General features: G+C 44.9%; 1 long non-coding RNA gene across 1 annotated transcript in view; it reads left to right on the top strand.

Annotated features, from left to right (window-relative positions):
• Positions 1 to 26,207, top strand: part of LOC126998521 (uncharacterized) — a 100,957-nt gene that overhangs the window by 33,992 nt on the left and 40,758 nt on the right. Inside the window, exon 4 of the long non-coding RNA XR_007752911.1 lies at positions 16,079 to 16,302. This is a non-coding gene — a long non-coding RNA (uncharacterized LOC126998521). The remainder of the gene's footprint in view (positions 1 to 16,078; positions 16,303 to 26,207) is intronic.

Raw genomic sequence — 26,207 nt, 5'->3', positions numbered from 1 at the left:
GAGAGAGAGAGAGAGAGAGAGAGAGAGCGAGATTCCAATGGCTCTGTTTCAGTCCTCTATTTATGTTCTTTAATATTGCGCCATTTTTGTGTAAAGTTGAGTCACTATATTTATGTGTCGACATTCCTAAATTACTCTCCTCCTTCACATGCATATTCAGCAGGAGCAATCTGGCAAATGTGGCGCCTGGTCCCCCCCTCCCTCCCCCTGCCTCCCCCAGCTCTCCTCCCCCTGCCCTGATCTCTCCTCCTTCTATTCCCCCTGCCCTCCCCAATTCCCCCCCTCCTCCTCTTCCCCCTGCCCCCCTCCGCTCCCCGCCATAAATGTGACGTGTTGTGCACAAATCATACGTGAATGCTACAAGTATACACACATTTGTTTCTCCTCCTCCTCCTCTCCCTCCTCCTTTTGCTCTTATTTCTCTGGTTTCTCCTCCTGCGAATCTTCCCTCTCCTCTAGCTCTTCCTCGTGTTGCATGAATCAAGCAACCATTGTGAAGGTTTCTGGGCGCCAAGGAATTATTAGTATTGTTATTATTATTATTATTATTATTATTATTATTATTATTATTATTATTATTATTATTATTATTATTATTATTATTATTATTGCTTTTACTGCTACCACTACCGTACTTCTACTACTACTATCACCAATGCTACTACTACTACTACTACTACTACTACTATAATATTATTGTTACTACTTTTATATTCCTCTTGATCCTCATCTCTCTTCTTCTTCTTCTTCTTCTTCTTCTTCTTCTTCTTCTTCTTCTTCTTCTTCTTCTTCTTCTTCTTCTTCTTCTTCTTCTTCTTCTTCTTCTTCTTCTTCTTCTTCTTCTTCCTCCTCCTCCTCCTCCTCCTCCTCCTCCTCCTCCTCTTCATCATCATCATCATCATCTGCAGGTTATTGAAATGACTGATCTATAGATTAAATCACCGAAGAAGGCAACTTCGTTACAAGCTTACACATTTTCTGTTGCCTGCTCCTTCATGTTTCCTCGTTTCTTTATCTCATCTTCATCATCATTCTCATCACCATCGCCGTTGCTCTCACCATCAGCGCATTGGCAGGAGAATTATCTTCGTCATCATTAGAACTAATTTATTTTAGATTTTCCTACTACCGCCGAGAGTGTCCTCATTACCATTTATTCCCCAGCTCGTATTCTTTTCAGGAGCAAGAGTGATCGAGGGACAGGTAGCCGAGTCAATTAAGCGGGCCGGGCTGCAGCTCCGCCGTCTACGGGACCCAAGGGCTAATAAGCTATCACCGCTAAAATAGTAACCTATCGACGCTAAAATATTAACTTATCGCCGCAAAAACAGTAACCTTTCGACGCTTTATTAGTTAATTTATTTACAGTAAAGGAGGCAGTTCAAAGGCAAAAATTAATGAATGAAAAAAGCCCGCTAATCACTGCTCCTATATAGAATGTAGAAAGGAGTGGCCAAATGAGAGGTCAATTTCGGATGTCGGACCATAAGGACCACATAGATAAACTAACAAAAATCCATCTTACTGTAACGGATGTCACCTCGCAACCGTGAAAATAGTAACCTCACCGCTAATTAAAGTAACCCAGGGCGCCACTTTAAACACTCGCCTGCGCCATAACGGGCTGGGCTGACCATCAGGCCCCACCTGGAAGAAGCCTTGGGCCGACCATCAGGCCCAACCAGGAAGATGCCCACCGGCGCAACAGGCAACGACGTAAAAAAAAAAAAAAAAAAAAAAAATGACTGCTTAAATCGTTACTTATCAGCACTTAGTTAGTAACCGATCGCCTTCTCATCAAATCGATAAATAGTGACGAAAGTATTCAACATTCACGGGGATGCTGCCTGGTGAATAGCCCCTCCGAGTTGGGCTTCCAAGAATAACCTCGCCCTGTTAATTTGGTTGAGCTCTCTTTCTGCATTTCTCCTTAATTCAGCAGTCACCCCTCTCTGTTTTCCTCGTTTTCTTTCTTTACCTCCATCATCACCGCCAGTGCCATCATAATAATCACCTCCTCCCCCTCTTCCTCCTCTTCCTATCCTTTTTTTTTTTCCTTGTTCTTGTTCTTGCTCTCCTTGTTCTTCTTGTTCTTCTTTTTCTTCTTTTTCTTCTTCTTATCCTCTAGTAATCTGCCTCACCTTTCTACTCCTCCTCTCCTCCTCCTTTCTTCTTAACCCAATTCCATGCACCGTACAGGGTAGTGGTGGTGGTGGCCTGCGCATCTGGGTACGGAACTCCCTTCAAAGAGTGGCGAAGTAAAAAAGCGGTAAAGTGGGTCGTCAGGCAATCACACACTGTTTATGTCCACGGGCCGCATGTGACACCAATCCCGTGACACCATTAGACTCCATAAGGGGGCCAGGCTATCACGCTTATGATCTGGACTAATAATTTATCTGAAAGGAACTCCGCTTTTATCGCCTCATCAATCGGTTCGGGAGCTTTTCCATACCGATTGCTGGTTTTTTTTTCTCTCCTTGACATGGTTTGATTAGGTTTTTGGGTACGCGCATGTTTGCCTTTATATATTCCTTCATTCAAGTGTATTTTCATCCCTGTCAATACCACCTTTGATTTGAGTTGCTTCCATGGCCCGTATTTTCATCCCTGTCAATACCACCTTTGATTTGAGTTGCTTCCATGGCCCGTATTTTCATCCCTGTCAATACCACCTTTGATTTGAGTTGCTTCCGTGGCCTGTATTTTCATCCCTGTCAATACCACCTTTGATTTGAGTTGCTTCCGTGGCCTGTATTTTCATCCCTGTCAATACCACCTTTGATTTGAGTTGCTTCCGTGGCCCGTATGTTCATCCCTGTCAATACCACCTTTGATTTGAGTTGCTTCCATGGCCCGTATTTTCATCCCTGTCAATACCACCTTTGATTTGAGTTGCTTCCATGGCCCGTATTCTCAGACGCTTTCGGCTCTCACAACAATTTTCAAAGGCCACAAAGGAGATTGGTCAGGTTCTCAAGAGCGTTTTTCACGTTCGTGGTACAGAAGCTTCGTTAAACTACCACCAGGGTCATAAAACTAACCATGGAATCGCACAAAATTCCCACGTAAGCCTTGCTAAATATATGTGCTTTGGCCCCGAAAGGTTTGAAAATATGGTCTCCTAGGTTTGGTGTTCTTTGTCTAGGCCTGGGCTACTCAACTGTTTTGAGCAAAGGTTCAGTTAGACAAGTTGAAATGTATGCAGAGGTTTGGATAAATATTATTGCTGGACCCCGGGCTCCAGGAGTAGAAAAAATATAATTAAATAACATGAAGGTCCTGGCGGTGGATTCTTGCAAGTCTTTTTCCTCGACTGACTATAGGCAAGAATCCATCGCCAGGACCTTCATGTTATTTAATTATATTTTTCTCCTGGGGCCTGGCGCCCAGCTACAACACTCATTACGTTATCCCTCCCACGTCCCATCGCATGTCTTTTGAGTCCCGTAACTACGCTGTTCATCGCCGGGACAAACACAAGTATTGAATCAGTATCACATAGCGTGTTGCGTGTCTATCGTAATTGTCCTACTCCTCTGCTCGCCTGGTCTTGTCTCGTTAATGAATTCGACATGTTTATACAGTGTGCTACGGGTTTACAGATTGGCCTGATTCGTCCGTTATGTCCGTTGCAGTTGCAGGTAATGAACTTAATTGTTTTCTTGCTGCCTCTACATTGATCATCTTCTCACAAACGTTTTACAGCATCTCTTTTATGGAGACAGTAGCACGGGTGTAGCAGGCTCGAGTGTAGGAGCTACACTCTGTTGTGAGAAGTTGTGGTACACCAATCACAGCTGCCCCAATTCGTGACGTCATATGTGGGCGGAGGTTAAGCGATCGGTGGAGAATATGTATTTTGTCAATGCAAAATTATGATAGTATGAGAATAATATGTACTTTATCTATACAAAGATACAACCATTTGAGAATAATATGTAGACAATTCTGCATAATCCTAAACAATTTTTCGTCACTTTTGACAAAAAAAAAAATATATTATTACCTAGCAGCATGACTGCTTCAGCAAAATGCTGCTCCCGAAGAGGTATCATTGTATCACGTGACTGCTCGTACCTGTTCAAACTCTTCTCTTGACCGTACTGTCGCACGTGCCTCAGCATAATCCACAGGCCTGATCTTGGTTCCCTTCCCAGATGGGTACTCCGAGAAAATACTTTGAGATTTAATATCAAATTTAGAAAATGCTTTGAGATTTAATATCAAATTTAGAAGAAAATGAACAAAGACAATTAATTCGAAAGTGATGCCGACGGCGGGAGGAGTCCGCGGGCCATTACAATGACGATTGACTTGAAGGTGACGCCGACGGGGGGAGGAGTCTGCGGGCCATTACAATGACGATTAACTTGAAGTTGACACCGACGGCGGGAGGAGTCCGCGGGCCATTACAATGACGATTAACTTGAAGTTGACACCGACGGCGGGAGGAGTCCGCGGGCCATTACAATGACGATTAACTTGAAGGTGACACCGACGGCGGGAGGAGTCCGCGGGCCATTACAATGACGATTAACTTGAAGGTGACGCCGACGGCGGGAGTCCGCGGGTCATTACAATGACGATTAACTTGAAGGTGACGCCGACGGCGGGAGTCCGCAGGCCATTACAATGACGATTAACTTGAAGGTGACGCCGACGGCGGGAGGAGTCCGGGCCATTACAATGACGATTAACTTGAAGGTGACGCCGACGGCGGGAGGAGTCCGCGGGCCATTACAATGACGATTAACTTGAAGGTGACGCCGACGGCGGGAGGAGTCCGCGGGCCATTACAATGACGATTAACTTGAAGGTGACACCGACGGCGGGAGGAGTCGGCGGGCCATTACAATGACGATTAACTTGAAGGTGACGCCGACGGCGGGAGGAGTCCGCGGTTCATTACAATGACGATTAACTTGAAGGTGACGCCGACGGCGGGAGGAGTCCGCGGGTCATTACAATGACGATTAACTTGAAGTTAACACCGACGGCGGGAGGAGTCGGCGGGCCATTACAATGACGATTAACTTGAAGATGACGCCGACGGCGGGAGGAGTCCGCGGGTCATTACATTGACGATTAACTTGAAGGTGACGCCGACGGCGGGAGGAGTCCGCGGGTCATTACAATGACGATTAACTTGAAGGTGACGCCGACGGCGGGAGGAGTCCGCGGGTCATTACAATGACGATTAACTTGAAGGTGACGCCGACGGCGGGAGGAGTCCGCGGGTCATTACATTGACGATTAACTTGAAGATGACGCCGACGGCGGGAGGAGTCCGCGGGCCATTACATTGACGATTAACTTGAAGATGACGCCGACGGTGGGAGGAGTCCGCGGGTCATTACAATGACGATTAACTTGAAGGTGACGCCGACGGCGGGAGGAGTCCACGGGTCATTACATTGACGATTAACTTGAAGGTGACGCCGACGGTGGGAGGAGTCCGCGGGTCATTACAATGACGATTAACTTGAAGATGACGCCGACGGCGGGAGGAGTCCGCGGGTCATTACAATGACGATTAACTTGAAGATGACGCCGACGGCGGGAGGAGTCCGCGGGTCATTACATTGACGATTAACTTGAAGATGACGCCGACGGCGGGAGGAGTCCATGGGCCATTACAATGACGATTAACTTAAAGTTGACACCGACGGCGGGAGGAGTCCGCGTGCCATTACAATGACGATTAACTTGAAGGTGACGCCGACGGCGGGAGGAGTCCGCGGGTCATTACATTGACGATTAACTTGAAGATGACGCCGACGGCGGGAGGAGTCCGCGGGCCATTACATTGACGATTAACTTGAAGATGACGCCGACGGCGGGAGGAGTCCGCGTGCCATTACAATGACGATTAACTTGAAGGTGACGCCGACGGCGGGAGGAGTCCGCGGGCCATTACAATGACGATTAACTTGAAGTTGACACCGACGGCGGGAGGAGTCCGCGGGCCATTACAATGACGATTAACTTGAAGTTGACACCGACGGCGGGAGGAGTCCGCGGGCCATTACAATGACGATTAACTTGAAGTTGACACCGACGGCGGGAGGAGTCCGCGGGTCATTACAATGACGATTAACTTGAAGGTGACACCGACGGCAGGAGGAGTCCGCGGGTCATTACAATGACGATTAACTTGAAGGTGACGCCGACGGCGGGAGGAGTCCGCGGGTCATTACAATGACGATTAACTTGAAGGTGACGCCGACGGCGGGAGGAGTCCGCGGGTCATTACAATGACGATTAACTTGAAGGTGACGCCGACGGCGGGAGGAGTCCGCGGGTCATTACAATGACGATTAACTTGAAGGTGACGCCGACGGCGGGAGGAGTCCGCGGGTCATTACAATGACGATTAACTTGAAGGTGACACCGACGGCGGGAGAAGTCCGCGGGTCATTACAATGACGATTAACTTGAAGGTGACACCGACGGCGGGAGGAGTCCGCGGGTCATTACAATGACGATTAACTTGAAGGTGACACCGACGGCGGGAGGAGTCCGCGGGCCATTACAATGACGATTAACTTGAAGGTGACACCGACGGCGGGAGGAGTCCGCGGGCCATTACAATGACGATTAACTTGTAGGATGAAAGTGACGCCGACGGCGGGAGGAACCACGGGCCATTACAATGATGACGTTGAAGACTGGACAAGTATGAAGATCTCCCCATTACATCACATCTCATTTTGGAGGCAAATCCTTCAGCTCCCCTTCTGCTGGGCTCTTCTGGTGAGGACGCCCAAGGTATGTTGAGGGCCGCCGGTGGTCGTCGTGGTGGTGGCTCCCGGGGCCGAAGAGAAGCACTGCCCCTGGGTCTCTTCGGTCCCCGTGTGTTGTGCGAGGCGGTGCTCTCCCCTGGACGGCCACTTCCGGACCAGACGGGTCCTCGCTAGGCCAGTGTGGGAGTCGAATCCAACAATGTGAGGAAAACTTAAAGATAATAAATCTAATAATGCCCCTGAAACTTGTGCTACGGCCAATGTGAGCTGATGCCGAAGGGGGAAGGTTGTGCTGATGGCAGGCGATGACGTAAGCGGGAAATTCATTGTTTGGTATTCTCAGATGCTTCCGCCTCTCGAATCAATTATTTCCAAAGTCCGGAAATGAGGTTACTCGGGTTCTAATGAGCGTATTTTTAGGTTCAGGTCACAATAGAATGGTCAACCTTCCAGAAGGGTCATAAAACAACCCATGGAAATGCCCCAAACTCCCGTACGATAGCCTTCCCCCTCCCTGGAAGAAAACTGCGAAAGGTGGGGAACAGGCAAGGAAAGGAGGGAAGGGATCGGGAGAAGGAAGGGAGATAGGGAAATAAGGAAGGGAGAAATGTAGAAAGAAAGATAAGTGAGGAAAGGAAGTTAGGAGAGATGGAAAAGAAGGAAAAAAATGGAGAAGAGAAAAAAAAGAGAAAGTAGAGATAGAATATGAGAGGAAAGGGGAGAGTAAGGAAGGGAAGAACAAGTGATGGATACGAGGTTAACAAAGGATGGAAGAAAACAGAGGTAGAGAAGGGAAATGGGACATACAAAACGAGGGGATTGGGAGAGGAAGAAAGGGAGGGAAGTAAGATAGAAAAAGAAACAGTCGAGGATGGATGGGAAAGAAAGGAATGAAGGAGAATGGAAGGCAAGAAAATAATAAATAATAGGGGAAAGGGAGAGGAAGAAAAAAGGACGAGAGGAAATGAAGGAAGGAAACAGGCAAAAAGGAAGAAGGAAAAGGAAAAAAAAGGAAATGATGAAGGTAAAAATGGAAGGAAAGGAAGGAAGGAGAGGGAGGAAGGATGAGAAAGAAGGATAAAAAAAAAGTGGAAAAGGTAAAAAAAAGGGAATAGAAAGGGACAGGAAGGAAAAGTGAGGGGAGGGAGGAAAGGGATGGAAGAGAGGGAATTAAAGGGAAGGAAGGAGAGTGATAAGAGGGAGGTAGGTAAGCGAGGGGAGGGAGGGAATGAAAGTGAGGGGAGGAAGGGAACACACGCCTTATGTGGTATATGTTGAACTTGTGGTTAAGGTTGTTACTCGATTCCTGTGTATCATTGGTTCACACGTAGGGCTTAACTGTTCAGCCTTTTGACGCGGCTGGAGATGGAGAGGCTGCTTTGGCCAGAACGTTTCGAAGTCTCGCATGAGACGAAAATACACACCTGACCAAATGAACTCACTGGCACTGTATTTTCACCAACTTGGTTCAGTCAATTTCTCCAGCACCAGACAAACTCAAGCTGCTCGTCAACTACATTTCACCTGAAACTTATTTCCACGTCACCGACTGCACTACTCATTAAGAAGCCATCAAAGTTCTGGAGGCTGTGTACGTGAAGCCAAAGAATATTATCTTCGCCAGGCATCAATTAACTACACGAAGACAGCTCCCTAGTGAGTCCATCAACAACTACTTGTTATCCCTGAAGCTGCTGGCCAAAGTAGGCGAGTTCAAGCAAGTAACAGCTGACACCTTTATACAAGAAGCAATTGGCCTAGCCTCTCCTGTCATTCGTCAAAGACTGCTAGAGAAAGAAACGTTAACAGCTTGCTCGAAGCCTCGATTCTGTTCAACGCAAGGCTGAGAGGTACTCGTCGGGCACCCTCTCACTATGTTGTGTGTGGTTATTATATCAGTCTTATTCCTGCGCCGAAGAAAACAATTTGCATCAGTCTGACCATTTTCCTTCTTATATTATATCAAGAAACAATTCAGTCATTCTACATACTATAGTCTTGTGTGACGCGCTCCACTGTGTGTGTAAAATTTTCAGCAAAAAGGCTTCCTGTTAAATAATGGGGACAATATGAACTAAGAATCGCATTAATTCAATTACCCTCTACCTTGTTTTTCCTACAAATTATGGTTTACATGAAAAAAAAATCATACTGTTGGAAAAAGAAAATTCTTGACATTTTATTTCCGAATGTTGAGAGAATGAATTCTCACCAGATTTAATACTAATACTTTAATAGTGAACAATAATGCATTATGAAGCACGTGTGTGTGTGTGTGTGTGTGTGTGTGTGTGTGTGTGTGTGTGTGTGCGTGCGCAGTAAGGGTTATTAGTATCTCGAATTATTACGAGTAAAATACAATAGGCTTTGATAAATGAATGCATGATGATTAAAAGATGAATGGTAAAGTATTTAACTGTGGGCTATAGCTGATCCTGAACAGACAATGAACACGCAACTGTGCCACAAACAATCGGCGGTTGTGTCACCATTAGCCTGAGCTGGCAAGTCTGGTGATTGGACGAATGCTTGTTTGATAACCTTGTCATTATCATCCTGACGTTATGAAACTGTCATTGGGAAGTCACTGTATTCAGGAAACCATGCATAGGTTTATGAATACACATTACCTTCACCTTGTCATTATTTGGACGCCTATGTGGATGAAGTTGTTGTCTCCTAGTTAACGAGAACTGTCTTCTTGCCAGCAACATGCACAGTTGCACACAACACCATGGGTAGGGTTTGTCTACAGCACTTAGCCTACTGTCAAGATAATAGAGATCAGAAAAAAAAAATGCGGTTAGTTTAAATTACCACCACACCAATCATCACCATCATCATCACATCCCCCTTGACTGATCTACGAGAGGAATATAATTCGTAGTGCAATACAAAGGAACAATAATCCACCTTAAAAGAAGGCATTGCGCATGAGGCATCCAAAGAGGGAGGGACGCCTTCATAATCACACAAGTAACTTCCTTAGTATTATGTAATCTTCCGTAAAAAGGAGTACTGTCAAATCCAATTATTATAGTTTGAAATTTTTTTGCTTGAAATCATTGTCTGTGGTAAGTGATGCTGAGAAGTAATGATGCGTTATTGTTTAGGTGGTACGAGAAGACAAGCAGGTGCACGCCGCGGCTGGTCACTACTGCGCATGGCCAGACACAGAAAGACACGTCACTCGAGTGATGCTCCTCCGCGTGGGTCTGCTGTCTCGTCATGTGCGTGTGACTGTGCTTCCTTTGGCCAACCTCCCTTCATCTTACTAATCAGTGGGCGATGAAGCAGCCGCTAGAATTACCAGGTGAATATAGGTGTATTCTTTGATTTCGCTTATGACCGTTCTAACCACCTATTTCGTACCGTCGTTTCTTATGTCAGTGGTGAAACTGTGTCAAGTACGTCGTAGACATAATGACGGCTTTGAGGTACGAAAAGCCTATTTTTGGGTCCACGAAAGAGCACACCTTCAGCTTCCCATCCTTCCTTCCCCACCAAGTTCCAAGCCCCGAGTCCCCGGGGGAGTCCTCTAATCGAGTCCAAGTGCACTAGCTCGGAGGGGACCTAAAATGACGTTTGTGAGTATTTACGTATAGAATTTCTGGTGACGGAGCTTCCTTAGAATGTGACAGTCATAATGGTGTAGCAATCAGTAAGGCCTTTATAAAGACGAGACGAGGTAGCGTACTAAGCCGTCCTTCCGAACGTGGGGCAGTGGCCGGTGCCGTGATGGGTCTTGGCAGCCAGTCACTCGCCATGAAATCCAGTAACGGGTAGCGACGTGTGGCGGACGTTAACAAGACAAGAGGAGGGTGGACGATGCCGAGGTCTGTTCGGAATGACTGGTTCGATTATTTCAGTTATGAAAAAAAAAAAACTAACTGGCACAAATGATGACGGTGGTACTAGAGGTGATGATGTTCATTGTCAAACACTATAATTAATCCTAGAAGAAACATTTTACCATTCTTTTTACTTTTTTCCCTCACGCTGATATTGCCCCAACTTCACATTTATGGTATTCAGTTTAGCAATGAACCCATTTCAGAATGTGATGTAGTACAGGAAAAGAAAAATCGCACATGATGAAATGAACGAGCATTTGATGGGCTGCTCCAGTGATCGCTGACGGTGATGAACGTTGATTGACAATGAAAAGGGAAAAAAAAGTGCGGGCTGATTGGCGCGGTGACAGATGATTTCGAAGGACATGGTGGTAGTAAGGGCAAGCAGGACTGTGTGTGTATTGCCGGAACTAATGGTTTGCCACTTGATATTGTAACACAGCCAGCGAAACGAAACGATAATTGCATGTCAAACAAGTAATTAAATCGTAAGTGCTCTGACGTTAGGTTATTAACATGGGGTATTTTTTTCCAGATCTACTCCAGCTGTAAATTTGCTTTTGATATTAATGACTTATTTCCCAGGACACTGATTACACATTTGAGTAGAAATATTTAATACCATCAAGGAAGCAGATCAATGATAAAAGTAAGTTGTGCGTGCGAGTGCCTGGCTATATGTATGAACGGTGACTAGGCTAGCGGTGTACAAGTGCATTTCACATTCAGATGCAACTGTTTGTCAACGGTCTTAAGTCGCTAGTTAGTAAGTAGGCTACCTGTTTTTTGTTTTGTTTTACTTTGAATACTAGAAGGGTTAAAAATATTAGAAGGGTTAAAAATACAATACAGAGAGAGAGAGAGAGAGAGAGAGAGAGAGAGAGAGAGAGGAGTTGACTACCAACATATATATAAAACAAACAAAATCATTTTAGTTCATAATCATAATAATTATTGATGTTTCATGTAACTGACCGAGCATATTAGGGGAAGGGGACGTCTAGGGGTTACGATTTTTGATGTTTGTGTGTGGGTGTGGTGATGTGATGCGTGTGGGGAGTGTGTGGTGGAAGCTGTCATGTTGTTAGTGGAGGTGGGGGTGGAACTGGTGGTGGCGGAGGTTGTGGGTATGGTGGTGGAGGTGGGGGTGGAACTGGTGGTGGGGGAGGGGGTGGGTATGGTGGTGGAGGTGGGGGGTGGAACTGGTGGTGGCGGAGGGGGTGGGTATGGTGGTGGAGGTGGGGGTGGAACTGGTGGTGGCGGAGGTTGTGGGTATGGTGGTGGAGGTGGGGGTGGAACTGGTTACTGGTGGTGGCGGAGAGGATGGGGATGGTGGTAGAGGTGGTGGTGGTGGTAGCAGTGGTATACACACGCTGCATAATGGCATTTCGCTGTCATGGTCAGCAGATAAGTGAGGGGAGAAAACATAAAACAAATGGAAGTAATTTGAAAGGAAAGTCATAAAGGGGAAGGGAATGCAGACGTGAAAATAAAAGTAGGTGAGTGACAGACATACAAGAGAGAGAGAGAGAGAGACGGATTGTAGGGGAGTCGAGTTTATATAAGAGGAAAAAGAGAAAATTATTACATGCACGGACACAAAATAAGAGCTGAGGGAAAAAGCAAAGCGGTGGGGGAGAAGCGAGCGCTGGATGGACACGTGCGGAGGACCCAAGTAACCCGGAGATGAAGGGAGGAGAGAGTTGGGTGGGAGGAGGAGAATCCCCCAGCACGCCGGGAGATACAAAGAAGGTGCCCGATAAACAATAACTACACCAGAACAACTAACGAACCTACACCATACAACTGTACACTCCTACTGTCTTTCCTATTCCCCACCTGCACCTTCACCACTAACCCACTTCCTCTTCGTACTATACCCTTGATTAAAAAAGAGAGAGAGAGAGAGAGAGAGAGAGAGAGCCAGCGCGAAGTCGGGGAACGAACAATAATCATACTATGGCGCCATCTGTTGAGCCTGAGCAGCAGCGCACGTCAGTCTCCTTGTTTAATCATCTGACTCTGTTGTTTCTTCCATTTGACGAGACTTCCCGAACTCGTATCTCCGTTTATGTACACACACACTCTCTCTCTCTCTCTCTCTCTCTCTCTCTCTCTCTCTCTCTCTCTCTCTCTCTCTCTCTCTCTTATTTACTAAGCACAGGTTCCCACTTCCCTTATTCCTTCTGTCCTAACCTACTTGTATCTTCCATTTGACGAGACTTTCCGAACTCGTAACTTTATATACACATTCTCTCTCTCTCTCTCTCTCTCTCTCTCTCTCTCTCTCTCTCTCTCTCTCTCTCTCTCTCTCTCTCTCTCTCATGCAGTAAACACGGATTCCTACTTCCCTTATTCCTTGTGGCTTCACGGTGTATCTCGCGAGACAAATGAACCTCCCCTGTTAAGGTTTCTTTCATCCGGGTCTAATCACTTGGTTTGTTGGCTAACCTCAACTACACTGCAGCTGCTTCACTACCCAGACATTTGAACTTGCTTTGAACAGGTTTCTCTTTTATCATTTAGCCATTAATATTAAGTTTGTTTGGTTGATATTCGCAAAGTGATTCGTATTCAGGGTTTTGTTATTTTTCGATACCTCGGTGACTGCTTCCATTATGTAATCGGAGTAATCAGTCTGAAGTAATGTCATGATTCAACGGTTGCTGATCACACAATTAATAATGTATTGTTTATTCAGAACAGAATATTTACGTATCTGAGCGTCCGTTTGGATGTAACTGCGTGGGGGTGCTCTCTCTCTCTCTCTCTCTCTCTCTCTCTCTCTCTCTCTCTCTCTCTCTCTCTCTCTCTCTCTCTCTCTCTCTCTCTCTTTGTGTGAATATATTCTCGCACAAAATTTCATCACCTGCCAGAAATATCTAACCAATAATTTCAGCTGATGGGAGACAGCTCGTAACACAGCAGTCTACATAGTTGCCATGAAAACGCAAAATTACTATGCACTAGACTGCCTTAGTCTGTTAACATTACGTAAGCCTGTTCTGTTTTCTTCTTTCTTTAGGGTTCACATAATAGGTACTTACGATTTTGCGATCCATCTCACTCCTCCACATCCTTTCGTAACCCCAACAGTTTGTTAGGTTTTCCTGCCGTCTAATTCAACCCAGGGAGACTATGAAAGTGATGGTGGTTATAAACGCCATATTTTAAGTCCGGGGAGTTGCGGGGACTGCCCGCATGATGGCAGCACCAATGTAACAGCGTTCGATGACCATATTAAAATACGATAATAAGATCAGCCTTCGGGACATTGATTCATCCTTTTTTATTTGGAAGAAAATATCACTAATTAACGGTTTGGTTAAGATTCGTTTTAGGTCCGTGCCGGTATCTCATTACCTACCTTATGAAACATCAGTATCGCTTCATATATCTTTTCTACAAACCTTCATCAGTCATGGAAACGCTTTGAAAATCCAATTCAAGGACTTTTTTTTTTACTCTTGAAAATAGGGGATAATGTTTACGAAAGCGCGTCGCCTCCTCTGGCGACGGTGCAGCCGGTGTTGCGAGAAATACCTCCTTGCTGAAATAAGTCACATATACATGTGGGGGGGGTCCAGGGGGGGCACAGCCCCACCCCCTGGTTAGAGGGGGGGGCGAGGGGGGCGCAGCCCCCCCGTTAGTAGGTCATAAATTTCGGTTGGAGTAGTTTAAATATGCTCCCCGACCCTAAACCCTCTGCGAGCTATTTTACGGCTGCGGCGGCTGCAGCATCGTCGCGGCCGCCGCCAGAGGAGGCGACGCGCCTCCGTAAACATTATCCCCTATTTTCAAGAGTAAAAAAAAAGTCCTTGAATTGGATTTTCATAGCATTTCCATGACTGTTGAAGGTTTGTAGAAACGATATATGAAGAGATACTGATGTTTCAAAAAGTAGATTATGAGATACTAGCACGGACCTAATACGAATCTTTACCAACGGTTTTAACAATGAGTATGATTGGATATCGTTATCTGTGTGTGTGCGGCAGTCTTGGGTTAGAATTCAACATATACAATATGCTGAGTACGACAATCTAGAGAAGGAAGATTTCACCTCGTCCCTCTCACACCTCAATTTCAAACACAAACACCAGCAGTAAACAACATGGCGCCGCGGTACAGTGATCCCACCCTGATCCGTCACCTAGTGAGTGAGATGTTTTAGTGCTGGGCAAATTCACGCCAACCATACACTGCTTATAGTGTATACTGCCCTATATAACACTTATACAGCCCCACCCATCAGCTCGAAAGAAAGGCAACGGTGCCATAATTATGCACGCCTCTCTCCCCTCTCCGCCTCTCACCTTCACCCACTCTCACTCCGACGCAGACATAGACTACCCTGTTAGTAGACCATTGTTCAGTGATAAGTTAAAATGGCAGGCTGGAAAGGGTGCGTGGATACCATAAAGAAAATTAAATTACCCATCAAGGTTTCTTTTTTAATGCTCACCGATACTAGATGGCGTCACTTGGCACTGCATCAAATTTTACTGAAGTGTCCCATCTTCTTTTATAGTCTCTCCTTTATAACAACTCTCACACCCCGATTCTCTCACTTCCCTATATTCTTAGGACGCCTCTGTCACACACACACACACACACACACACACACACACACACACACACACACACACACACACACACCAGCCACAGTTACATTTCTGCACCTCTGACTTACCCTACAGGAGGATTATTCTGCAAATCTCTTTTGTTCTTAGTACCCCCTGCAAAAAAGCCATTGTGCTCATTCCCACACTATACAAAGCAACAAAGCCATCACACACACACACACACACACACACACACCATACTCTAGTGATCCGCTCCTCCCCTTCTTTGGTCTTCCCCCATCATCAGAGCTTAACAACATCCCACCCAACCCTTCCTCCGGCCACGCTGTCCCTCCCCTCCCTCATCCCTTCACCTCCTGTTCAGCTCTGAAAGTATAGCGAGCACTTTACGCGCCATAGCGAGTATAAATTTATTTTGTCGAGGAAAATGTATCACGCACTTTCCGATGCCGACCTGCTACTAAAATAGGTTCCAGGCTCAGCTATTTATTGGACGCATAACGAGTTTAGGGCGGGAGTGTGTACCCTACCGGAGGCTCACCTCTTGTTTTCTTTCGCGGAATTCATTGGCATGGGTGCTCGTTATCAGTTTTCACATGGAAGGGGCTGAAATTTTGCCACTCCTGTAACAACGCTCTATAAAGTTCTTCGTTTGTGCACGATAAGTTTTAAAGTGACTATGAATAATAAAGAAAAAGATATATATATGACTTGATTTTTTTTGTCGGAAGTAAAAAATAATTTCCGTAAATGAAGGAGCGTCACGGGTCCGTTTCAGTAATTAAGTTCCTTCCCTATGGACTGTTCTGCCATCTTTGTTCAGGGGTATAATTGCTGGGATCGGGAGAATTCCCAGTAAAACCTTCATTAATATGATTATTATCTCTGACAGCTGGCGGTAACAGGCTGGGGCAGAGGCGTAGTCGGGGGTCACGAGTAAGCCGCGGAGCCACACCATTACGGTACGGCGTGATGGCCTGAACCCCCGCTGCGTCCTTAATGTGACCCTCCACCCACCACCGTCACCACCATTACCACCACCATCACCACCAACGTCATCTACCAGGGCTCAACCAACCATTTCCGCGACACTCACCATCACTGCCTAAAATGAAGGTAAGGTAAAATTAAGGCAACTATTATGAAGTGGTTTGTGTGGGCGTCATATAGAGGTAAAATATTATAGACTCACGTTAATGTTTTCCTCGTTTTCGCTTGAAGGTGTTAATGGTTTAGTTTTTTTAGGTATGTAATATGGAGGCATTTTTTTTTTCGTTGTTTCACGGAGGTACTTAGCTATATTTTTTTTCCGTGACTGCTCAGTTTTTTCAGCTTTATTTTTTTTATAATTTCATGGATATATTTTTTGTTTTCAGTTCAGTGGCTCTATACAAACACTATGCTCGTTGCACATATATTGGAAGAGGTACTTATATATATGTTTTTCGCTATGGCACGGAGGGACGTATATTTTTCTCCCTTCGTATTTTTCTACCTTTCCGAGCTACTTGTTTGCATGTTGATACCTTATGTGTGTGACGGGTGTCCGGTCGCCGCTCAGGTGTGCAAAGTAACACAACGGTTAGCAAATTGCAGCGACACGTGTTGGACATCTGCTCCGCTTGACCGAGGCTGTCAGAGTCATTGTTTTCAGCGGGTATTAATGTATTTGCTTGCTCTGTGTGAAATAAAAATTGTTTGTGTATGTGTGTGTTGGGGGGGGGGGAGGGGGAGTGAGTGTGTGTGCGGTGGTGGTGGTGGTGGTGTGTGTGTGGGGGGAGGGGAGTATGTGTGGGGTATGGGGGGGGTAAGTGGGATATGGGGGGGGGGCAAGTGGAAGGGTGGGTGGGCGAGAGAGAGAGAGAGAGAGAGAGAGAGAGAGAGAGAGAGAGAGAGAGAGAGAGAGAGAGAGAGTGTGTGTCATTATTTTATCACAATGTACTCGTTTTTTTTTTTTTGTCATTGTCAATCCTCTTTTGTTTTCTTTCACTCTAAACTCAAAGCGACATCAACTCTGAGCTTTTTATTGAATTTTTTTTTGACTCAGTGCAGCAAAACTCTACGTAATTTCAACCTCTGGCGTCATTTACATAGTTTTTTTTTTCTCTTTAACTGAGTACTATAACATTAAAGATCGGTGTTGCCAGACGCTTACACCCCTCACATCAACTATTTCCGAAGTCCGAAAAGGAGATCAGTCGGGTTCTAAATGAGTGTTTCTTTAAGTTCATGGTACAAAAGATGGGACAAACTACCAGAAAAAAGGTCATAAATCTACACCTGCATAAGGCCAAAACTCCTACGAAAGCCTAGTTAAATATGTCACATCTAATTCCAAAGGCCGAAAAGGAGATCAGTCAGGTTCTAATGAGCGTTTCGTTAGGTTCATGGTACAAAAGAGGGGTCAAACTACCAAGAAAAGACACAAATCTACTCTTGGAAATGGCCAAAACTCCTAAGAATTCCTAGTTAAATATGTCACATCAGATCAGTCAGTTTCTAATGAGTGTTTCTTTAGGCTTATATTACAAAAAAAAAGGGTCAAACTACCAAGAAGTAATAAATCTACTCCTGGAAATGGCCAAAACTCCTACGAAAGCTTAGTCAGATATGTGTGCTAGGCGCCGTAATGTTAAGACTACGACCCTCTTTCTCTCTTGATAACAACAAGTTCTGTTTACTCAGTGCGGTGGCTGAGTGGTGGCGTGCTGGGCCCACATTCACCGCGTGATGGACGACGCGAGTTCGAGTCCCCACGCTGCCACCTCGGATTTTTCAGTCACCGCCGAGTGGCTTAAAACTACCCACATGCTGTCCTGAAGACCACCCATCAACCCGGACTCTAGAGGAAACCGTCCAAGTTAATCAAGAAGGAGTTCCGAGGGACAGCATGAGCCAAGAGAAGTTGGCGCCACTATAAGCATTTGCCTGCGCCAATACGGGCTGGGGCCGACTACCATCCAGGCCCCTCAAGCAAGCCTACCGGCGCTAAAGGCGTAGACGTAAAACAAAAAAAAAACACCTCCTCGCCGTCAAACACACGTGCGCAATGTCCAACAAAAGGTAAATGGTTTAGTTCAGAGTTAGTTTTGAAGTTAATGGACCTTGATTGCCCCTCTTATTGCAGCCACACTCCTGCCCCCCCTACCCTTCCCTTAACCCTTCCACCCCCTACACGTAATGCCTTTCACCTCTCCACTCCTCCATCCCTCCCTAGCGTCACCCCTCCCGAGCAATTCCAACCTCCTCCCCTACCCTCCTTACCCACGCTCCCCAGCTTACACCTCCCCCGGCATCCAATCATTTATTTTCACTGCATTTTTTTTTTCTCTCCTCCTCCCCCGTAAGCTGTTTTGTCTATTTTTTTTATTGCCTCCATTACTCAGTTTTCTTTAATGACTTCACAATGCGTCACGGCTTTGTGTAAATGCGTGATTACGGCGGATAGATGGCCTCGTGTTCCTTATAAGCAGGTCATTACTGATGCTGGAAGGCCCCACTCTTCCCCTAAGACAAAACGGTGGATCTTACTTTTTTTTAATTTACTGCATGAAGGATGACCTATAACTCAGGTTTAAAGTGCGTTGGGGAAGCGGTGAAAGAAGGTTTAGCAGCGTGTGTTAGCGGGTGTCTCTATAGAAAGGTAATGTGTTTGCACTGTCGATACGTCACCTGCACGCCACTCCACTTTTCGCTTCATGAAGAATGACCTGTATAACTCAAGCCAAAAGTGTGTATATAGATATTGCGGGGCTGCGGTGGGAGGGTGCACATGTCTCTATAGAAAGGCACTCTGTCTATACTTCCGATACATCACCTGCACGCCACTCCACCTTTCGCGGCATGAAATATGGCCTGTGTAACTCAAGTCAAAAGTGTTCAGACGCCTCTGGGCTGTGTTGAAAGAAGGATGTGTGTGCGTGGGTTGGTAAGTCTGCAGGGAGGGCTATATTGTCCTTTCACTTCCGATACAACACATGCACTCCACTCCAGCTTCTCGAGTACTCCCACAAGAGGTAGAAGAGTTGGGTCATGAAATTCAAGTGTATGCATCTGGCTAAGCTGAAGCACGTCATGATTCTGTTGCTTGAGGAATCACCAATTGATAAGAGGTTGCCTTCCCGTCTCCATAGGCATTTATTGTCTGCTGAAAGGAAGAAGTTCGAAATGCCTGTCTGTCTGCCGTTTGTGTGTGTGTGTGTGTGTGTGTGTGTGTGTGTGTGTGTGAGAGAGAGAGAGAGAGAGAGAGTATTGGTAATGCGTTTCCGACCGCGTCAGAATCTGTTGCGTTATACATATTTAACAGTTGATAATTTGAAGCATTTGAAATACTTTAATGATTATAAGGAATCACTGTAGGTCAATAGTTACGTGTTATTGTATCCGCTTGTCGACACACCGCTGCAGGGTCTGCCTCCAGTGCGTCAGCAGCACAGTACAGCACAGCACAGAATGTAAAGGTAATAATAATAATGATGATGATACTACTACTACTACTACTGCTGCTACTACTACTAATAATAATAATGATAATAATAATAATAATAATAATAATAATAATAATAATATTATCATTATTTTATTGTTATTATTAGTTGTATTTTTATAATTGTTATTATTACTATTATTATTATTATTATTATTATTATTATTATTATTATTATTATTATTATTATTATTATTATTATTATTATTATTATTATTATTATTATTATTATTATTATTATTATTATTATTATTATTATTATTATTATTATTATTTTTACTGCTACTGTTATTATAGTAATGATATCATCATTAGTAATAATCATAATGTCAATACTTCTACTGCTAATATACTGCTTTCAATATACTTTTACTACTACTACTACTACTACTACTACTACTACTACTATAGCCCGTTTCATTCCGTCTGTCCACTCGCGAACGTAGATGTGGCACTTGCTCATTGTTAGTTCGTGATTGCGTGAAGATCTACCTTATATTTTCAGTGATATATTTGAATGTTTGTGTATACAAAAAAAAAAAAAAAACTCGTCTTTTTCTATAAACCGCAAACGTGCCGATTTGCATCGATAATCTACCATATAAGCACACGAAAGAACAACTTGTATATCAAACAGTATAGTCTGCTCATACTCGAACGATTCATAGCCTTTCAGATACCCATATTTCATCTCATTCAGGTACATAAAGTGAATCGGGCTCTGCAAGTGTCTATACATAAGGAATTTTGATGTGTTGCATGTTAATAACATGGGTAGCCTGATATTCTAAATAGCCTAGCATCACATTCAACAGTTATTATTTACTATTTCATGTTATTTCGATTAATTATTAATCATTATTTACATGAAGTATATTATTTAGATATCCTTTATATGCACTTGCAGAGGCGTATGTCTTTTGCTATACCTGAAATGAGCTGTCACTCATTGAATTTGAAAAAAAAACATAGATCGTTCGAGCATGATGTGACTATGTTATTTGATACAAGCTTGTCTTTTCCTGTGCTTGTATGTTAAATTATCGATGCAAACGACCGATTTGATTTTTGTATACATAAACATTCAAATGTGTTATTGAAAAATAAGCTTGAATGTCTATCACAACAGTTGATTTTCACGTATTCATGAACTAGAAATGCGCAGGTGCCACATCCATTAAAATTCCCGCTTTGTTGGTGGACAGACGAAAAGCAACAGACTATAATACTACTACTTAACACTGCTGCTGCTGCAGTTACTACTACTACTACTACTACTACTACTACTACTACAACTACTACTACTAGTAGTAGTAGTACTACTACTACAACTACTACTACTACTACTGCTACTCCGACAATACTACTGCTACTACTACAACTGTTACTACTACTACTTCTGCTTTTACTATTGCTACTAATGATAATGATAATTATGATAATAATAACAGTGATGTGATGGAAATATAAAATCGTCAGCCTTTTGATGTGAGTGAGCGAGCTGGGAGCGGCGGATCATTGGTCACAGCCGTGCATCGCGGAGCTGGACGCGGCCGTGACGGGGGACTTGTTGGGTTGCACGTGTCAAGCTGGTGTGACCTTTGTATTGTATTTCACTTATATAAAAAAGATGCGTCACCGTTGTATTTATTATTTCAATTCAGTTATAATTTACATAATAGTTTGAATTATTCAGATCGATACTAGCGATTGTTGATTTCCTTTCATGGATATATAAAATAGTCTTTCCAAAAGCTGTTCTCTGGCTTCGTCACGCCGTTTCTCGTTGGTAGAAAAATCGCCGACGAGAAATACATGTTTTGTGTGCTGAAAGTTCTAATTGTTCAGCATTTAGCTCGTGAAGGTGAAGGGACGGCTTTGTGTGTGACTGTCAAGGGAAAGGTAAAGGGAAGGGAAGGGAAGGGCCGCGGAGGGCTTGGTGGCGGCGGCGAGGAACAGGATTAATCAGGAACAAGTACTAGTTAATCTGTTTCTGGTAGGAGTGCGTGTTACTGATAATTTAGGAGACTTTAACACAGTATAAAAAACGCCAGGGCTATATGTTTCGATCAGTACAAGAAAGAACTCCCTTTTTGTTTCAATGGATTTTGCCTTCAATGACTGCACAAGGGAATTTCGGTGGATAAATGGAACGTGTTAATCACTTTAATTAAAAAGCAAATCTGTGGCTTTTTTGCTCCTTCGTAATGGAACTTAATTATGCAGTGTTCGCTCTAGTTTACGTTGGCGTTGGTACGAACATTTTTTCCTCTCAACATATTGTGTCGCGATTTTTGAAGAGCGTCTTGTAACGACCCGACGCGTGGCCATCGAACGCTAAGTCTGAAGTCTGAGAAAAGGAATCATTTTGTTACATACGAGGACTCTTGTTTGGATTCTTCTGAGCATTGTGTGGGGGGCGGTGTGTGTCGTGTGTGTGTGTGTGTGTGTGTGGCTCGCGGGCAGAGACTGGCTGGTTGGTCGGTGGAAGTTTCTCAGTAAAAACATTTTGTGTTGCGTATTCCTCCTCGATATGAAAGATTTCGTTCACTCGTTGTTTTCTTGGTTTATTTTCTTTCTCCGTCCGTTGTGTTGGCTCGCTGGGTTTCTTGTGGTTGTAGTAGCTGTTGTTGTGTTTGTTGTGGCGGTGGTGGTGGTGGTGGTGGTGTTTTTTCTTTTTTCTTTTTCTCTTCTTATTTTTCTCTCATTTTCTTCTTTGTCTCCTCTTTCTTTTCTCTTTCTTTTTTCTTCTCTTTCTTCTCTTTCTTTTTGTCCTCTTCTCCTTCTTTCCCCATTCTTCTCTTTCTTCCGATCTTCTTCTCTTTCTTTATTTCTTCTTCTCTTTTTGCAGCAGTGGTTGTTGTCGTTTGTTGTTGTTGTTGTTGTTGGGGTGGTGGTGATATCTGTGGTGGTAGTGCCGGTGTTGTCGTTGCTTCTGTTACTGTTGTTGTTGGTGTCACTGTCGTCGCTGTCTTTGTTGTTGTTTTTGCTCCACCCTTGCCTGGTTTGTTTTCAAGGGAGCTAATAGTATTCTGGGAAGCGGTGGTGATGGGGATGGCGATGGAGGCCTTGTGGTAGGGTGGTGAAGGAAGGGAGTGAGAGTGGAGTGTGGTGGAGTTGGTGGTGGTGATGATGTTTAAGTGATGGTGAATGAAGAGGTAGTGGTGGTAGTGGAAATAGTGGGTAAGATTGTGAAGGGAGTGATTTTGGTATTGGTGGGGATGGTGAAGGTGACTGTGGTGGCTGTGATGATGGTGATGGTAGTAGTGGTTGTAGTGGAGATGGTGGTGTTAAGGATGGTGAAGGTAGTAAGCAAATAGTGATGGTGATAGTGGTTGTGGAGATAAGAGTGGTGATGGTGGTGGTGGTGAGGGCTTGTAGCAGTGATGATGGTGATGGTAGTAGTGGTTGTAGTGGAGATGGTGGTGGTAGGGATGGTGAAGGTAGTAAGCAAATAGTGATGGTGATAGTGGTTGTGGAGATGATAGTGGTGATGGTGGTGGTGATGAAAGTGAGATAGAGTTCTCCTTTAATAACACAATCCAGTTAACTTCCCTTCTTTGTGTTTCCTTGTGTTTCTTTGTATGTTTGTTTTCCAGGAGAGTGCGTGAGATACATTCCAGATACGTTTAATGGCGGCCAATATTCTTTCCTTCCCGCTGAGTTATGTCGGCTTTTCGGCTTCCTTTAGCTTCACCCGCAGCATTATTGTGTACCCCGCCGCCAACACCTAACAGGATTACTAGACCCCCATCGGAACACAAACACACACACACTCTCTCTCTCTCTCTCTCTCTCTCTCTCTCTCTCTCTCTCTCTCTCTCTCTCTCTCTCTCTCTCTCTCTCTCTCTCTCTCTCTCTCTCTCTCTCATATTACATACTATAAGAGCTCAATTTTGGTCTCGTTTAGAACCTTTTCTTCAGTTATACGCACTCATTCATTTAGTCAATCGGTCCTCTATTCGGGACATCATACTTTGGGGGGAAGGGGGGGCGCGTCTACTTTCCAACGCGTCTGTGAGAGTGACGGTGTTAGGCCGCGTGGTTAGGCTCTCTGATTCGGCCATTTCTTAGCGGAAGCCACCACTCTGGGCGGCGTCGAGGCAATAGCGGTACTGCGGCGGGTCGTGGCTTGGCCCTCTGCCACTGCCCGCTCGATGTGAGGCAAGGTTTCGCTCTGAATTTCATTATGCCCCTTAAAAATCACGAAAACCCGCACGTGCCGAGACAGTAAACCACAACTCGAAGTGATTTGCTGCGTATTGTAAATCTCTAAGCTAAATGGGCACACCCCGAGCTCCGTTTTAAATGCTCAGAACACCATCAGACTTCCACGAACAAGAAAAGAGTGTGTTTGCATTTTTCCGAGAATATACAACTGGCTGGCGAAATTTAAACCTTTTCCCTTTGGCCTCCTGAACGCGTCGCTTAGCAGCATTGTTCTATTCAAGGCGTGAATAAAACGAAAGAAACTTGGCTCCGAAAAATATCTCCCGAGCAGGAATTGTAGTTTTAAGTCGTTCTTTGTTGTACTGATGTTTGTTTGGGTACGGCGCGAGGGAGCGAAGGAGAAGGATGACTCGGCGGGAGGGAGAAAACACGGGGCGACACAGCGGCGGGGAGGAGGGGGGAGGAGGGAGAGCCTGGTGAGGGTGGGGGGTAACTGCGTGAAAGATGAGGAGGGGGGTTGGGTTGGGGCGGGGCAAGGGCGGGACGGGGCGGGGGAAAGAACTGCCACTGACGAGGATAGTTTTTGATGCCTTGTCGAAAAAATAGAGGAAGAGGAGAGAGAGAAGGTAGGAGGGCAGACACAGTGAGGATAGTATTAAGGCAGAAAACAGGAGATGCCTAGATTGGGAGGGATGGAGGGATGTGTAGAATTAGTAGCATTATTATTATTATTAGTAGTAGTAGTAGTAGTTCCCAGCTGTCTCTGTCTCTAGTCTGGGGGGTCGGGGGTTGGGTGTTTGAAGAAGCTTGATATTTGTAGCATGTCGCATGGATAGTGGAGGCGGTGGAGGAGGAGAGGGGGGGCCAGGAGTGGGGAGGGGGGGTTATGGGAGTACCAGCAAGACACAGGAAGGGCCACTACATGTTTGATGAGGCGGCCTTGTTTGAGTTGCGTCCGCCGTGTGTTGACCCGTCTGGCGCCGTGGGACCAGACTTCCTGTCAAAGGCAAGCTCATTACTTTGCTTTCATACTCCTCTCCCCCCTCCCCCCTCCCCCCCCCCACACGCTGAGCTGCTTCCTTCCAAATATACCTTCTTACCTCCCTCCCTCCTTCCCTCCCTTCCTCCCTGCCGGCTTATTCTTCTCTGTGTCATATGGTTTCTTTCATCTTTTCAGATTTAAGTTGCTTCCAAAATATGATTCCACTCCTATCCTATCTTATCTCTTTGGCTATTTTTCTTTTCTTTCCTCCTTTGCTTTTCTCCTTTTCTTTCCTCCATCGCTTTCCTCCATCGCTTTCCTCCTTTGCTTTCCTTCTTTGCTTTCCTCCTTTGCTTTCCTCCTTTGCTTTCCTCCTTTGGTTTTCTCCATCGCTTTCCTCCATCGCTCTCCTCCATCGCTTTCCTCCATCGCTTTCCTCCCTCGCTTTCCTCCTTTGCTTTCCTCCTTTGCTTTCCTCCTTTGCTTTCCTCCTTTGCTTTCCTCCATCGCTTTCCTCCCTCGCTTTCCTCCATCGTTTTCCTCCTTTGCTTTCCTCCCTCGCTTTCCTCCTTTGCTTTCCTTCATCGCTTTCCTCCATTGCTTTCCTCCTTTGCTTTCCTCCTTTGCTTTCCTCCTTTGCTTTCCTCCATCGCTTTCCTCCATCGCTTTCCTCCTTCGCTCTCTCCTTCGCTTTTCTCCGTTTTTTTCCTTCGCTGTCCTCCTTTGGTTACCTTCTTTTCGCTTTCCTTTATTTTCTTCCTTCGCTTTCCTCCTTCGCTCTCCTTTGCTTTCCTCCATCGCTTTCCTCCTCTTTCCTTCTTTACTTTACTTTTTTTTTTTAGCCTCCTCTACAGCATCTATCTTCTCTCTCCATGTTCTTGTCTCTTTTTTCCCCTCCCATTTTTTTTAGTTTCCTTTATGAAGGTCTCCTCACAAGTCTTTTTCTCCCTTGTTTTCCTCCCTTTTCCCATTCTTTTTCTTTTTTTTTTAACTTTTCTTTCTACAGCATGCCGCCTCCCTCTCCCTGCCAGTCTGTCTTGTCTGTCTATTCTACTTACCTTTCTTCTTCCATTTGTAATTTTCCTCCCAATTATGTTTCCTCCCTAGTCTTGTCTCCGTTGTTTTCTTCCTCTCTGCCTTTCTACTCCTCCTTTTCAATATGTCTCCTCCTCCGGTCACTCTGTCTTTTCTCTCTGTTTTGGTTTTCTTTTTTTCTCCAAATTTCCTCCCTATTCTTGTCTCCGTTGTTTTCCTCCTCTCTGCCTTTCTATGTACTCCTCCTTTTCAACATGTCTCCTCCTCCGATAAGTCTGTCTCGCCTCTCTGTTTTGGTTTTCTTTTTGTCTCCAAGTTTCCTCCCAATCATGACCCTTTCCTGGTGTT

Source organism: Eriocheir sinensis, chromosome 14, assembly GCF_024679095.1.
Source record: "Eriocheir sinensis breed Jianghai 21 chromosome 14, ASM2467909v1, whole genome shotgun sequence".
In the NCBI taxonomy this organism is placed as follows: Eukaryota; Metazoa; Arthropoda; class Malacostraca; order Decapoda; family Varunidae; genus Eriocheir; species Eriocheir sinensis.
This window is presented reverse-complemented; position numbering and strand designations above follow the sequence as displayed.